This window comes from Bombina bombina, chromosome 1, assembly GCF_027579735.1.
Source record: "Bombina bombina isolate aBomBom1 chromosome 1, aBomBom1.pri, whole genome shotgun sequence".
NCBI lineage: Eukaryota > Metazoa > Chordata > Amphibia > Anura > Bombinatoridae > Bombina > Bombina bombina.
In genome coordinates, this window is record NC_069499.1 from 446,135,446 (window position 1) to 446,153,442 (window position 17,997).

Sequence of the window (17,997 nt, forward strand, 5' to 3'; positions counted from 1 at the left end):
ATGAAGGGAAAGGCTGGAAAAGAAAAATATTCCATTTTTTTTTCTTTTTGAATTCAATATATATATATATAGTACATACACATTTAGACATGCTTATGTAGGCATATATACAATGTTGCCCTTTAGCAGTGTAGCACCTTGTCATAAACCATATATGAGCTATTATAACTATTTTTTTAAAATGTTGTATGACAATTTTTTTATCAGATAGTGTTTATATGATTGTAACTGAAATTTGCAATGTATTTATGTTGTGTTTAGTGTCATAATACACTACCTTTTATGTGAGGTTTCCAGTTGCGCTAACCCGACGAGCATAAAATGCTATTTCACCCTCGTGATTGCATTTACTTTCAACTTGTAATACGATCAATATTTCCGTTGTTCGCAAAGACCCAAGAGAACTTATAGTTGGTAAGTTTATAGGTTTGTGTTAAGGTATAGGAGTTACTTTACTCTGGGAGTGACCGCACAAGGACTATAATCCCTTTAGGAGCATCATTTTAAATCAAACTTCAACATCAAATCAAACCTTAATAAATCTTCACTAAAAATGTCATCAATTTACCAGGACATGCAAATCACTAGTAATACATACAAAACAGTATCTCTATATTACTAAACTAAAGATTAAGCTGATACTGTAAAATGCTCCTTCTGGCTCTATTGAAGCTTATTTTTTTCATCTGTTACACAGATGTTTTCTTCTGAAATGGGCAGATGGCCAAGACATTTGCCAAATATAAAAGTAAAACATAATAGTAGATTATGTAAATTGTACATTTACTGGAAACATCATCTCTCCAGGAAAGCATTTGAATATGGGATTTCTATTATGAAATTACTTATGTCACAATCTTATCACATTCCATTTCCATGTATGATTAAACATTTTGATTGGATAGATTTCCAACTGAATAGCAAAGTGTCCATTTGTAACTGAATATCGGTCGAGCAAAGGAAAATAGTATAGAATTTGCTTTTCAGAACTTAGTAATGATATGACACATATACATTTATTTTGATGCTTGATTATAGCATCTTGCTCACATATTATAACTTACTAGCATATATATAGCTGTAATTGTGCTAAAATACATCAGATATACTCACTATTGACATAGTTTGCATTTATTAGCTCAAAGAAGAATTAGTTAAGTCAAATAAAGTAGAAAAGCAAACTGATTTGATGGTTCAGAGTTCTGGCTGCTAAATAATGAAATACATACATTATTTTCATAATGCATACGTTAGCCTTTATGATCTAAGACATTGAACGTAACTATTTTGCTTTTGTGCCTTCATTTGATAGACACAAGTCAGAATTTAGCTCTACTGCTTAAAGGGACGCAAAACACATTGCCCTAGATTACAAGTAGAGCTCAACTGATGCAATTGAGTGTTGTGTCATTTTGTGCTCAGTCTCCAACAATCAATAAAGCTTGATCAGGTATTACATGTTGTTAGTTAAATTGTTTAAACAAAGCATTTTGATTTCACTTGATACTTATATAGCGTGTCCTGTACTTTCATTGGGAAGAGGTTGTAGCTCTTGCTGCACTCATTGGTTAAGTGTTGCACTTGTGTGCAATACAAAATACCGATTTCTCTTTTAGCACTTTTGAAAACCAAACATTGAATTTTATATTATATTGTGAATTAGAAGTATATTTAAATGCATGAGCCTTATTCAATAAAATAACTAATGTCCCATTCACAATATAATCTCATTGGAGTGATATTTTGTATAGAATTTAAAGAAAAACTCCACTACTTGAATGTAATTTTTTCACTTCATTGACATAGCACTAAATTTAGAGAAAGGGCGTGTGAGACCCTGCGTTTTTAATGATCTTGAGTACGATTAGGGCTGTAACATTATATCTGAGCTGTCATATATTGAATTCTCAGATTTCTTAGGCATCTTATATGCGGTATGACCCCGCACTAGCAGACATCGACTAGAAGTTTTTGCATTCCAGCTGGCAATGCAATACTTATATAAGTGGAGCAAAAAATCTATCTGACGAAAGCAATCTCTAATTGTTAAATGCAATACTTGTTGCAACACTGATACAAGTGGTGCAAACTCTGCTGACTAACAACAATCTCTATTTGTTAAACGCAACATTAGTTATAATCGGACCGCCATGTTTCTAACTCAGCATTGAACATTTAATGATTACCAAATGAGACACTAGTTACCCAGTAAGCATTGACCAGACTTTTTTTTATTTTTACTTATACAAGCGGTAGTAATTTCTCTGACCAAATATAATCTTTAATTAATGTTGAATGTAATACTGGCTATAATCTGACCGATATGTCTACAGTTCAGTATTAAAGAGTGCTTGTTATTTTTTTCATTAGTGGTAATGTACAAACACTTAGGATGTTTTGTTATTAGCTTACAGTACTTTAGATTGTTTATACCATAAGCGGAAAAATCTGTTGTGGATTACATTTCTGGCAAACATATATTACAATTGCTTCATAGTAACAGTTGCAACACTTACTGCAATCCCTTTTATACTCAAAACAGCTACTTGAGACTTGTTAATAAAGTTTAGTTCTCAGTACAGACTGCTTATATCATAAGTGGAAACATTTGTTGTGGATTACATCCTTGGCAATCTGATACTACGATTGCTCCTTAGTAACAATTGCAACACTCACCGTAATCCCTATTATATTTAAGACAGCTACCTGAGAACAGGAGCGGCATATCGATTAGCTCACCTGCATGCACAAAACAACGGCTGCTCTTTACATATAACTGGGGAAGATGATTAACTTTACTATGATTAACATATGGGTATAATATAATATACCTCTATTTTAAGTATTTTAAGGATTTTTCACCTTATTCAACCCTAAGAGCAATCATAATATTATTGGGGTTATAATTTTATATGGATATGCCAAACTTCCGTGACTACACAAGTGACTTAGCGACTCCTACGATATTATTCAATGGTCAATAATTTGAGAGCTGCACCATCAAAGCACTGTTAGTTCGCACCAAGCACTAGCATACTTCAGATTTTTTTTCCTCCAAGCATTAATTATACTTTAAATCAATCACATCAATCCAGGGAGGACCACTTATTCAAGGCCACTAGAGGTCACCCCATTTTCATACTGAACTAAGTAATTTCACTTTATCCAATTCCTGTTGTGACTGTATCCAGGAATGATTCTACGATTCAGCCCAATCGTCTCTAGTTGTTTTTAATGTACCCATTTTTAAATATTTCTAATAAAGTTATTTTTTTTTATTTCTTTTGTTGACATATACCCCCCTATAAACATTTACTAGTTGTGTGTGGGATTTGAGTGCTTAAAGTGTACTCTTTATCGCAACTACTTCTTAGCTGCTTTTGTAAATTGTATGTCAATACACAGCACCATTGGGCTATCAGGAATTATATATAAGGCAAATTTGAGATTATTCTAGGCCCATCCCTCATATTACCATATATAAGTAGTGCCATCACTCTCCTCTTTTTGTAATAGCACTAAATTCATCATGAATTTTAGTGCAAGCTCTTATAGAAATATTCTATCTGAGGGAAATTACTCACCTGCATTTTACAATATGAATAATGTAGTGGGCATCATACTAGTGATCACATGATAAATATCAATAATAAACTTGTAACACCAGCACAAAAAGGGAGGCGGTATGTATTGAGGCCTTTGTGATTGAAGTAAATTGAAACGTTGTTTTAAATGATATGCTCTGTCTGAATCATCAATGTTTAATTTTGCCTTTACTGTCCCTTTAATGTTGTGAAATCAACTATGTGCACTTCCAATTGTAAGTCTTCATTTTTGTAGAATTAAAATATGTTTTTTTTCACAGTAATTTACATCTCAAATTTGTACTTCTTTCTGCTGTTCCTTGAGTGCATCCTGCATGTTCCAGAACTATAGCTATACATAACCTACATATGGGTTTGGACAAAGTTTTCGTTATTCAGGAAATTTGTTTCCCCAAATATTCATTGGCTGCACTATTCGGTTTTGGGTTAGTTTAAAACTAAATGAAAATTGAATTTTCATTAAGCATTTACATTCATTTTCATTAAATAAATGTAAATGTTTCAAAGCTACAGGTGAAAAGTCCACCCTGTAGCTACAAATGCTTACCTTGACATGCTCTGGAAACCATGCTAACACGATCTTCTTAACAAGCCTGGCTTAACACCTTCGGTTCCCAGGTCCTGCTATAAAGTTAGCACGAAAAAACCCTGATGTGCACTAACTTCAGGACTTTGGATATTGGAACCGCATTAACTTCTTGTCTTGAAAGACTTTAATGGAGCATGCTTTAACAAAAATCCTAAGACTTATCGTTCGTGCGCTAACCTGTCAGGGGTATTGTTTGCTCAATTTGCACTGTTGACACTTCCCCTTTAAATTTTGTTCTCTTCTGAAAACTCCTCCCTATTTAAGCCCTCACTGAACAACACACCTTGCTAGGTAATTTGATTACAGAGGGTATCATACTGAGCACTAGTTATCTAGCTCTCCCCCTGCAAACTCACTCAGGAAGGTTGCAAATATATCTACATTCTGAGTCTCTACTGCCCATCCTAAGGGTATACCTGCTGTCTACATTGTGGATTCCTCAAACCGATGAGCTATTAAGCCGACTCAGTAACTGCAGCATCAACCTCATCTCTCCACACACCGCTGCGTGTGACGTCATCCAACCTCCGGAGCAGATCATCTCAGGCTGCAGTCTGGGCCCTGGGCATCGGGCTATTGTACGGTACTGTTTTTAACAGTGTTATTACATCTTTGAACTGTGTGCCGGCGTGTCTCAAGTTTCCTCCGCAAACCTCTTGCTTCTGCATAATCTGCTTCCTTGGCTTATTCAACTAACTGCCTCTCTGTGTGCCGCTTGCTAATTGATCTCAGTCACTGCTGTGTATTCACCTGTATATGGAAGTCTAAGCTCCCCATATGAGCCTCAAAGTTTTCTTGATTCAGTCATTGCTTAATAACAGTGTATACACCTATTTTCTCAATATCAGGCATACCGGTTCTTTCACTACAGGGAGTGCAGAATTAGGCAAGTTGTATTTTTGAGGATTAATTTTATTATTGAACAACAACCATGTTCTTAATGAACCCAAAAAACTCATTAATATCAAAGCTGAATAGTTTTGGAAGTAGTTTTTAGTTTGTTTTTAGTTATAGCTATTTTAGGGGATATCTGTGTGTGCAGGTGACTATTACTGTGCATAATTATTAGGCAACTTAACAAAAAACAAATATATACCCATTTCAATTATTTATTTTTACCAGTGAAACCAATATAACATCTCAACATTCACAAATATACATTTCTGACATTCAAAAACAAAACAAAAACAAATCAGTGACCAATATAGCCACCTTTCTTTGCAAGGACACTCAAAAGCCTGCCATCCATGGATTCTGTCAGTGTTTTGATCTGTTCACCATCAACATTGCGTGCAGCAGCAACCACAGCCTCCCAGACACTGTTCAGAGAGGTTTACTGTTTTCCCTCCTTGTAAATCTCACATTTGATGATGGACCACAGGTTCTCAATGGGGTTCAGATCAGGTGAACAAGGAGTCCATGTCATTAGATTTTCTTCTTTTATACCCTTTCTTGCCAGCCACGCTGTGGAGTACTTGGACGCGTGTGATGGAGCATTGTCCTGCATGAAAATCATGTTTTTCTTGAAGGATGCAGACTTCTTCCTGTACCACTGCTTGAAGAAGGTGTCTTCCAGAAACTGGCAGTAGGACTGGGAGTTGAGCTTGACTCCATCCTCAACCCGAAAAGGCCCTACAAGCTCATCTTTGATGATACCAGCTCAAACCAGTACTCCACCTCCACCTTGCTGGCGTCTGAGTCGGACTGGAGCTCTATGCCCTTTACCAATCCAGCCACGGGCCCATCCATCTGGCCCATCAAGACTCACTCTCATTTCATCAGTCCATAAAACCTTAGAAAAACCAGTCTTGAGATATTTCTTGGCCCAGTCTTGACGTTTCAGCTTGTGTGTCTTGTTCAGTGGTGGTCATCTTTCAGCCTTTCTTACCTTGGCCATGTCTCTGAGTATTGCACACCTTGTGCTTTTGGGCACTCCAGTGATGTTGCAGCTCTGAAATATGGCCAAACTGGTGGCAAGTGGCATCTTGGCAGCTGCACGCTTGACTTTTCTCAGTTCATGGGCAGTTATTTTGCGCCTTGGTTTTTCCACACGCTTCTTGCGACCCTGTTGACTATTTTGAATGAAACGCTTGATTGTTCGATGATCACGCTTCAGAAGCTTTGCAATTTTAAGAGTGCTGCATCCCTCTGCAAGATATCTCACTATTTTTGACTTTTCTGAGCCTGTCAAGTCCTTCTTTTGACCCATTTTGCCAAAGGAAAGGAAGTTGCCTAATAATTATGCACACCTGATATAGGGTGTTGATGTCATTAGACCACACACCTTCTCATTACAGAAATGCACATCACCTAATATGCTTAATTGGTAGTAGGCTTTCGAGCCTATACAGCTTGGAGTAAGACAACATGCATAAAGACGATGATGTGGTCAAAATACTCATTTGCCTAATAATTCTGCACTCCCTGTATAACTTAGTGATTTCTATATCACTTACTCCTCTCTAATTCACTTTAGGTGTGAGCTAGTTGCATATATTTAATCTTGTCACTTTATAGTAAGGATTGATATAAGATTATCTATAGTGCACTACACTATTATCTGTGTTTATATGACATCTTGGCCCTCACAAGGTCACCCTCAGATCTATGAGCACAATTAGGGTATTACATTAACATTTTAATACCCGAGGTTTGGTGTGAGACTGAGTGGTACCATATATACATATATATATATATATATGTATATATATATAAGGTATTATTAATACACTCATATGTACCCTTACATAACCCGACACTGTGTTAAACCTAAATCGCTAAAGCTGAAGACAGTCATTAATAGTTTACATTTCAATGTTTTTGTCATAGAAGAAAATGTTGATTTTATTTTTAAATATATATTTTTATGTTTTATTCAAAAGTTGGATACAAAAAAAATGTTTACCTTTATGCCTTTTGTATATGAAGGCGATCACTTTCATTTACTTACTTTAATTCATAGAGTTTACATTTTATATCATGGCTGCAAATACGTACTGAAAGCTCTCATTTTGAAGCATGAATAAAATATAGGGCATTATAAGCTATTTAAATAACATACGCCTAGATTACGAGTCTTGCGTTAGCCTTAAAAAGCAGCGTTGAGGGGTCCCAACGCTGCTTTTTAATGCCCGCTGGTATTACGAGTCTGGCAGGTACAGGTGTACCGCTCACTTTTTTTCTGGGACTCGAGCATACCGCAAATCCCCTTACGTCAATTGCGTATCCTATCTTTTCTATGGAATTTTCCTAACGCCGGTATTACGAATCTTGGAGAAAGTGAGCGATACAACCTCTCCTGTCAAGACTCCTACCCCATTTAAAATTCAGCAGTTAAGAGTTTTATGGGCTAACGCCGTAACATAAAACTCTCAACTAAAGTGCTAAAAAGTACACTAACACCCATAAACTACCTATTAACCCCTAAACTGAGGGCCCCCCACATCGCAAACACTTAAATAACGTTTATAACCTCTAATCTGTCAACCGGACATTGCCGCCACTTAAATATAATTATTAACCCCTAAACCGCCGCACTCCCGCCTCACAAACACTAGTTAAATATTATTAACCCCTAATCTGCCGTCCCTAACATCGCCAACATTTACCTACATTTATTAACCCCTAATCTGCCGCCCCCAACTTCGCCGCCACTATACTAAATTTATTAACCCCTAAACCTAAGTCTAACCCTAACACCCCCTTAAATATAATTTAAATAAAACGAAATAAAATTACTACAATTAAATAAATTAATCCTATTTAAAACTAAATACTTACCTATAAAATAAACCATAAAATAGCTACAATATAACTAATAATTACAATGTAGCCATCTTAGGGTTTATTTTTATTTTACAGGCAACTTTGTATTTATTTTAACTAGGTACAATAGTTATTAAATGGTTATTAACTATTTAATAACTACCTAGCTAAAAAAAAGTACAAATTTACCTGTAAAATAAGCCCTAACCTAAGTTACAATTACACCTAACACTACACTATAATTAAATTAATTACCTAAACTAACTACAATTAAATACAATTAAATTAAATAAACTAAATTACGAAAAAAAACTCTAAATTACCAAATAAAAAAATTCCCTACCCTATACTAAATTACAAATAGCCCTTAAAAGGGCCTTTTGCGGGGCATTGCCCCAAAGTAATCAGCTCTTTTACCTGTAAAAAAAATTACAATAACCCCCCCAACATTAAAACCCACCACCCACACACCAAACCCTACTCTAAAACCCACCCAATCTCCCTTAATAAAACCTAACACTAACCCCTTGAAGATCACCGTACCTTGAGACGTCTTCACCCAGCCGGGCACAAGTGGTCCTCCAGACGGGCAGAAGTCTTCATCTGATCCGGGCAGAGGAGGACTTCCAGATGGCCAGAAGTCTTCATCCAGGCGGCATCTTCTATCTTTATCCATCCGGAGTGGAGCGGGTCATCTTGGATGACATCATTTAAAGGAACCGTCATTCGTCAGGTAGTCGTCGGTCTGGATGGATGCTCCGCGTCGGCTGGCTTCAAGATGGACCCGCTCCGGATTGATGAAGATAGAAGATGCCGCCTGGATGAAGACTTCTAGCCGTCTGGAGGTCCTCTTCTGCCCGGATCAGATGAAGACTTCTGTCCCTCTGGATGACCACTTGTGCCCGGCTGGGTGAAAACGTCTCAAGGTACGGTGATTTTCAAGGGGTTAGTGTTAGGTTTTATTAAGGGGGGATTGGGTGGGTTTTAGAATAGGGTTGGGTGTGTGGGTGGTTGGTTTTAATGTTGGGGGGTATTGTATTTTTTTTTACAGGTAAAAGAGCTGATTACTTTGGGACAATGTCTCGCAAAAGGCCCTTTTAAGGGCTATTTGTAATTTAGTATAGGGTAGGGAATTTTTTTATTTTATTAGGGGGATTAGATTAGGTGTAATTAGTTTAAAAATTTTTAATTATTTTTTTATTTTCTGTAATTTAGTGTTTTTTTTCGTAATTTAGTTTATTTTATTTAATTGTAATTAATTGTAGTTAGTTTAGGTAATTAATATAATTATAGTGTAGTGTTAGGTGTAATTGTAACTTAGGTTAGGGTTTATTTTACAGGTAAATTTGTATTTATTTAAGCTAGGTAGTTATTAAATAGTTAATAACTATTTAATAACTATTGTACCTAGTTAAAATAAATACAAAGTTGCCTGTAAAATAAAAATAAACCCTGAGATAGCTACAATGTAACTATTAGTTATATTGTAGCTAGCTTAGGGTTTATTTTATAGGTAAGTATTTAGTTTTAAATAGGAATAATTTAGTTAATAATAGTAATTTTATTTAGATGTATTTAAATTATTTTTAAGTTAGGGGGGTGTTAGGGTTAGACTTAGGTTTAGGGGTTAATAACTTTATTATAGTGGCAGCGACGTTGGCGGTGGCAGATTAGGGGTTAATAAATTTAATATAGTTGTGGCTACGTTGGGGGGCAGATTAGGGGTTAATACATATAATGTAGGTGTTGGCGATGTTTGGGGTAGCAGATTAGGGGTTCATAAGTATAATGTAGATGGCGGCGGTGTCCGGAGCAGCAGGTTAGGGGTTAATAATATAATGCAGGTTTCGGCGATGTTGAGGGCGGAAGATTAGGGGTTAATAAGTGTAATATTAGGGGTGTTTAGACTCGGGGTTCATGTTAGGGTGTTAGGTGTAGACATAAAATGTATTTCCCCATAGGAATCATTGGGGCTGCGTTAGGAGCTAAGCGCTGATTTTTTGCAGGTGTTTTTTTTCAGCCGATTCTGCCCCATTGATTCCTATGGGGAAATCGTGCACAAGCATGTTTTGCGAGCTCACCGCTACCGTAAGCAACGCTGGTATTGAGGTGAGATGTGGAGCTAAATTTTGCTCTCCGCTCACTTTTTAGAGGCTAACGCAGGGTTGAAAAAACCTGTAATACCAGCGTTGTTTGTAGGTGAGCGATGAGCATATACTGAGCGTTAACTGCACGGCTTTACAGACAAAACTCATAATCTAGCTGATAATTTTTAAAATATATTTATCACACTGTTGCTGTTTCGTTAATTGTGACAAAAAACACCCTGTAATGACTGACTTAGAACATTTTCTACTATGTGAAGAAAATTGGAATGTAAATACACAGTAAAACACAATAAAAGATATTACAAATGATTACAAATTATTAAATTTATTTGAGTGGAAAGGGCTCCAAAGTGTGTGTGTGTATATATATATATATATATATATATATATATATATATATATATATATATATACACACATGTGTATTTATGTATATATTTATTTTTTCATGGAAACATTTTCTTTTATTGAAAATGTCAAAGTGTTTTGTTTTAAATACGTACATGACAAAAAAATTGAGAACATAATATCCATTTAAGTGCTCCCAAATTGTAAAATGATAATTGCTCTGAATTTATCACTTTTGATTGTATAAGTGTAGCCAATTTCAAGGTGTCCCTGACTAAAGTTATATATATATATATATTTAGTCTCAGCGGCTGTATAGTGTAAAATCAATATTTTTTCTTTAAACAGACGTTAAATTAAATCTATTTTTTATCATGCAATTAGAAAAACACCATTTAAATATGTTAGTTACAAGTACCCAGTGGCGTAGCGTGGGGGGGCAACAGGGGCGGTTGCCCCGGGCGCATAATTCTGAGGGGCGCTTCCAGCCTCAACTTAGCAAAGGGAAGAAGGGAGGCTAAAAATACTGACAGGCCCCCAGCTCTGTTCTGCGACCCGTCAGGAATGTGGTGATGCCGCGACTAAGGTAAGGTGTCAGGACCAGACTTACTTATAGCCCTGTTTTTTCCTGATACTAGCAACACGCAAAATGCAGCTTAATTACGGTTCTATTATTACCCAACAATTAAGTTCCCTTCCAACAAAGGACCCAGAGCTAGAATGCCATGCATTGCCTGGGGCACTTTTTAAGGATCTCTAAGCAGAGGTGGGGGGGAGGAATCCTTAAAAAGTGCAATAAATCTCTTTAAAACCCGTGGCACTGGTGGCAGCATGGCTGGGCTCTGCCTTTCTGTTAACCCCAGTTACCTAGTTAGTGGGATGGTGGGGTGATCAGAGACCATACTTTCATGTTTGACCAGATTCTGATTACAACTTACGCCATCTTGTCCTTGCACAAAAAAAGTATATTTGTGACAGTTGACAAAAATGAGGCCTTGTTTCCTGTATTTGATTTTTCCCCTCCATGATCTTCCTAGGGCAGAAGTAGATTTAGGGATTTGTGTACTGTCTGGCACCAGGATTGTGCTGCTCACCAGGCATTTCACTGTGTTTGTCTCCTATCAAAGAAGTCCTATGAATTCACCATCTTGAATCTATTTCTTGCTGGACTCCTGAGGTGTGGACTTTTACTGATTTTTATGGTTTGGGTGCTCATTGCCTTTTTTATTTACATTAAACCCACCCTTACTGCATTTAAATTAAAAAATTTAACAGCACCCCCCTAAATACCATACACCCTCCCCCATATATGTATGTAATGCTGGGTTGTCTGTCCCATGCCCCTTTTATATTGATTACTTATTGATTACTTACAATTGTTATATTTATTAAGGTAGAATATATACCCCACTTTTATATGTCATTGGCACCCAAAAGACAGTCTGCCCAGCAGGGACAACCTTATGTAACAGCTGCCAACCTGTGTGTCCCCTTTTCCTCTTTTTAACGACTTACCAAAAACCTATTGCACCACATATACAATATGGGTTGCTGCAATGTGGGGGTGGGTGCACCCTGTGGTCTGCAGTATTTGTACCATGAAGTTTTACAGATCAGGACATGTCACCACCAGATGGGGGTTAAGGGGGCTTTCCCCCATGTGTAAAACGAGAATAAATCTTAAAATGTAATATTGTATATATTTGCCCAGCTCTGGAGAGCTGCAGACAGGGTTTGATCACGGGGGATAGCACATAATGCTTGCAGGCTTCACCCACTGCCTCTTGTATTGCCAATATATTATTTTCATGGCTTTGTTTGTAAGGCGCTACTGATTAGCAGCTGCTTATGACAAGGGACATATTTTGGGGATATGGGTATCATCAGCAATAACTGTTAGTTATTCAGTAAAGATGGTTAAGGGAGCATTTTGGGGGAGAGGAGACAGTGTCCTTTGCTTTATGTGATCTACCAGGCTTGGGTCTTTGCTTGGTTTGTCCCAAATGTAAGAAGAAACAGCATATCTAAAATGGGGTTGGGGGGGCGCAATACTTGCCTTGCCCTGGGCACTGACAGCCCACGCTACGCCACTGCAAGTACCTGAAACTAACAGGACGTGTATGTTTGTGCATAGCTTATTCCATTGAAGAGATTGCTCACCAACAAAAATTCTGAAAGCCAGTAAATCTGCTAAATAAGATTTTACAAGGGGTTTGGTCAATCCACTAATAACATTTTTTAAAAGAAAAGTGATTGGAAAATGGTTTTGAATAGAGTTACTGTAAAGGACTTTGTGCCAATATATACATGGGGGCCAATTTAAGAAGCTGCAAATGCAGCTGTTTCTGTGCAAGCCTTTCGGCATCCAACGATGTTGGGTGGACATGATCCGCTATAGCGGATCATGTCCACCAGACACTTGATAAATCATCCCCATAGCCTTTATACGGCAAATGGTGCAGACCCATATACTAATGAATAGTTATTAATGCATAAGGATAGACGGGATAAATCATATACTGTTATGCCAAAGAAATATCAATTGCCTCAAAAAACACTCAAACACAATCCAACCACATGACCGGCCACGTTTAGACACCACACAGCTGTAAATCCACTTTGCACCAAAAGACAATAGAAGATGCAATGAAGTATGTGAGGGGCAAAAAATGCCAGACCAACTACAACCCAACTGAACACCGAATCCCCCATAAGATACAGGGAGGTATAACATGGGCAGAAAACTAGTCCTAGGCACCTCAATATAAATGTAAAAATGCAACAGTGATTGTCAGGGTTTTTCCCCTGCTTTTGTTTGCCATGTGCTGCTGGCAGCCATTTTACTCACCTCTCTTTCTGACTCTGGTGCATAGTGTATGATGCTGCTCATTTCCTGCATGCCCTTTTATGGCCAGACTGGTGTACATCATCCATGTGAGACAGGTTGCAGTCTCAGAATTTTGATGTCATCACTTATTATTTAAAGGGCCTCTGTTCAGTATGCTTTGCCCTTGCATTGTCTCAGACCTATTTGTGAGTTCCAGTTTCTGTGTATTACCTGGCTGTCTGACATCCCTCCTGGTTCCTGATCCCTGGCTTGCCCCTAACTCTGCTGTTCTCTATGTTCCTGATTCCGGCTCATCTGACTACTCGATTTGGCTCCTGACTCGGCTCGTCTGACTACTAGCTCTGGTTTTGACTCCTGGCTTGCTATTTGACTTGTGGACTTTTTATTATTTTTGCTATTAATAAAGGTGTGATTATTTTTGCACTTCTCGTCTTAGTCTGATTCCTGGCACCCTGACATTATGCAAGGGCCATGAATCCTGATGGTGCTAATAATCCACCTTTACCTACCATAATTTCCAGGATCACCGCTTGAATCAATTTGCACTAGCCCTGCAAACCCTGCTGACTCGCACTGCACATTTGGACCAAAGTGTCCCGCAAGTTATGGCTGCTCCTGTTTCTGCTGCTGCACCTAGTCCTACCAGGAGCATGTCTGGTTCTGCACATCTACTTCAGCGATATGGAGGTGATCCTATTCAGTGCAGAGGGTTTTTGAACCAGGTGGGCATTTACTTTGAGATGTTACCTCAGGTGTTTCCCTCTGACAGAGCTAAGGTTGGATTTCTCATCTCGTTACTCTCTGACACAGCTCTTGCCTGGGCTAATCCCTTGTGGGAGACTAATAAACCTGTGATTTCAAATTACCCTGAATTTGTGGCCTCCTTTCGAAAGGTATTTGATGTTCCGGCTCGCTCCTCCTCTGCTGCTAAATTACTCATGTCCATTCAGCAAGGTACAAGATCTGTTGCTCAGTATGCCATTGAGTTCCATACGCTTGCCGCAGAGGTAGGTTGGAACATTGAAGCCCTTGTTGCCGCCTTCTTTCATGGGCTCTGTTAGACCTGGCAGCTTTTTGACATGTCTCCCTGTCTTTTTGCCTTCTGACCTCCTGGTTTTGGACTCTGTTTTTCCTAATCAGTGCTAAAGTGCAAGTGCCCCCTATGTAAATTGTACTGTTGATTGGTTTATCCATGATTGGCATATTTGATTTACTGGTAAGACCCTAGTAAAGTGCACTAGAAGTGCCCAGGGCCTTTAAATCAAATGCTACTAGTGGGCCTGCAGCACTGGTTGTGCCACCCACATAAGTAGCCCTGTAATCATGTCTTAGACCTGCCACCGCAGTGTCTGTGTGTGCAGTTTTTAACTGCCAATTCGACTTGGCAAGTGTACCCACTTGCCAGGCCTAAACCTTCCCTTTTCTTACATGTAAGACACCCCTTGGTAGCCCCATGGGCACGGTGCAATGTATGGTTAAGGTAGGACATATAGTAATATGGTTTATATGTCCTAACAGTGAAATACTGCCAAATTCGGTTTTCACTGTTGCAAGACCTATCTTTCTCATAGGTTAACATGGGGGCTACCTTTATAAATGATTAAAGCGTAGATTCTCTTTGAGAGCAGATGGACAGGTGGAGTTTGGGGTCCCTGAGCTCACAATTTAAAAATACATCTTTTAGTAAAGTTGGTTTTGAGATTGTGTGTTCAAAAATGCCACTTTTAGAAAGTGAGCATTTTCTTGCTTAAACCATTCTGTGACTCTGCCTTGTTTGTGGATTCCCTGTCTGGGTCAGTTTGACAGTTGGGCTGTTTGCTAGACAGTGGCACAAAGGGAGCTGGGGTGTAGCCCGCATTTCCTGATGAGCCATCTCTGCTAGGAGGGAGGGGTCATTCACACCTGAAAGGACTGTGCCTGCCCTCACACAATGCAGACTCCAACCCCCCGGTGTGTGCCTGAGGCCTTGCCTGGGCAAGGCAGGATTTCACAAGCAAGTGAGAATCTTCTTTGAAGTAAACCTACTTCAAAGGCCAAAATGAGTATAAGAAGAACACCCAAAACTACAGACTTTAGAATCTTTCTGGAATCTTTCTAGGATCTTGCTGGACTCATGAGGAACCTCTGCAAGGAGAAGAGCTGAAGAGCTGGAGGAGGAGTATTGTCCCTTTGCTGTGTTGCTTTGCTGGACTGGCCTGCAGTTGCTGTTTCTGCCTGAAAAGAGTGCAAAGGGTAAACTTTGCTGTGTGTCCTGCTTGAGAAAGTTCTCCAAGGGCTTGGAGTAGAGCTTGCCTCCTGTTGGAAGTCTCAGGGACACCAAAGACTTCAGTTTCATCGACCTGCAGCACTGGGAACTGTGAGTTTTGTGCTGTTCAAGAGGAGAAATGACTGTGATGCCGCCACCGACGCCGCTGGCCTACGTCGTGACTTGTCAACGCCGCACGGAGCCGCATTGCCCTGCTTCACACCGCGAAACTGGTCTCACCGGCGCCATCATCGGACGACTTCAACGAGCCGCTGCTCGCACCGAGACCTGTGGGCCCCGCACTCTTGCATCGCATGCTCACACCGCAGCCTGGGCATCCCTGACGCCGCCGCTCTTGCTGAAACCGGCACCGCTGCCTGCACCGTGCCCTGTGGACACCGCTCGTCGTCGGACACCGCAGCCCCGGCCCCCTGACGCCAGCACCATCGACTCCAGTGTCGTCACCAGGCATCCCTGCATCCGTGCCTGCACTGTGACCTGTGGGCACCGCACGTCGCATCGTCCCGCTTCACACCGCAGCCCCGACGCCTGCGCACCTGACTTCATCAGCTCGGAGTTTGATCCGCAACGCGTGTGAACACCAAGGGCCCTACGACTCCTGCACCGACTCCGGAAGTGACGCTGCTCCCCGGAGCTCACCGCAAGGATCACAACGCCCTGCAAATCCAAGGTACTGTTTGCGGCTCTTCCCGACACTGTAGTTGGCCCGCGACGCCGCGGCCTGCCTGAACTGTTGGTTTTGTGTATCACGACGCCGTAATAGCCCCAGGTGGAGCTATCGACTGTAAGGAAGTGTGTTTTTGAATACATCTTGCAGCATTCATATTTTTATTACTGTATGCTGGATTTTTATCGTATTTCGTCTTGTTTTACATAGTTAAATATTGGCTATTTTTTCTTTTCTAAAACTGGTGTGGTGCCCTTTTGTAGTGTTTTCACTGTGTTACTGTGTGTTATGTGCAAATGCTTTACACATTACTTCTGAGATAAACTTGCTGCTCGTGCCAAGCTACCAAGGGGTTGAGCAGGGGTTATCTGAGCAGGTATCTCCCTTATCCTAACTAGAGTGAGGGTCCCTACTTGGACAGGGTGCAAACTGACTGCCAACTGGAGACCCCATTTCTAACAGGCTCTCTGATGCTATTAAAGTTGCTGCCAGAGATTTACCAGAGGATCTCGAGGAATTGGTGTCTTTTTTTATCCTAATTGACATCAGACTCAGAGAGAGGCCCTCTTTCAAGGAACGCTTGCGGAAGCCTCCTGTTCTGTTGTCTCCTACATGTTCGTTCCCACCCATGCCTCCTGGTCCCGAGTCACCAGGTACTGCCGAACTGATGCAGTTGGGATTCACGTGTCTCTCCACGTTGGAGAGGGCCTTTAGGAGGAGGGAGGGGCTCAGCCTCTATTGTGGGTTACAGGGCCACCTTTCGAAGTCTTGTCCGACACGGTCAGAAAAACGCTCACACCTAAGGTCCTGTCGGGGGCAGACCTTGGGTGGTTTATCCTTGTCCCCGGAACTGCTAAAGGAGAAACCTTTGATCACAGTTGTCCTTTCCTAGGTGGACTCCTCCATAGTCACCCAGGCACTTGTTGACTCCGGTGCTGCGGGCTATTTCATTGACAGTGCTTTAGTATCAAAGTACTCCATTCCTGTTTTGCCTCGGTCCGTTCCGCTTGCTATTGAGGCCATTGATGGTAGGCCCCTTCAGCCCACACTCGTTACTCACGAAACCACTCCATTATCCATGGCTGTTGGGGCTCTCCATTTTAAAACCCACCAGTTCCAGGTGATAAATTCTCTGCATTTTCCAGTTGTTCTGGGTTATCCCTGGCTCCAAAAGCACAATTCCAGTCTCGACTGGCGCAGGTCCAAATTTTTGGCGTGGTATCCTCAATGTATTTCCACGTGTCTTTGGAAACCAGTTAAAGTCTTGTGCACTTCTTCGGTATCTCAATTGCCAGAGGAGTACTGAGAGTTCCTAGACGTTTTTGACAAGGTGCGTGCCGGTACGTTGCCTCCTCACCGGTCTTAAAATTGTGCCATAGACCTGCAACCCGGGAGCCATTCCTCCTCGGGGCCGGGTTTACCCTCTGTCTGTTGCGGAGCATTGTGCTTTGGAGGAGTATGTTGTAGATGCTCTGTCATGGGGGATCATCCGCAAATCCTGCTTTCCTGCAGGGGCTGGCTTCTTCTTTGTGAAGGAAAAGTTTGTCGAGTTAAGACCATGCATCGATTATAGAGTTCTTAATCGTCTTACCATTAAGAATGCTTACCCTTTACGGAACTCTTTGACCGCCTCAAGGGAGCTACGGTCTTTTCTAAACTTGATTTGAGAGGAGTGTACAATCTCGTTAGGATCAAGGAGGTCCACGAATGGAAAACAGCATTTAACACCAGGAACAGGCATTATGAGTATCTTGTAATGCCCTTTGGCCTATGTAATGTTCCTGCTGTTTTCCAGGAATTT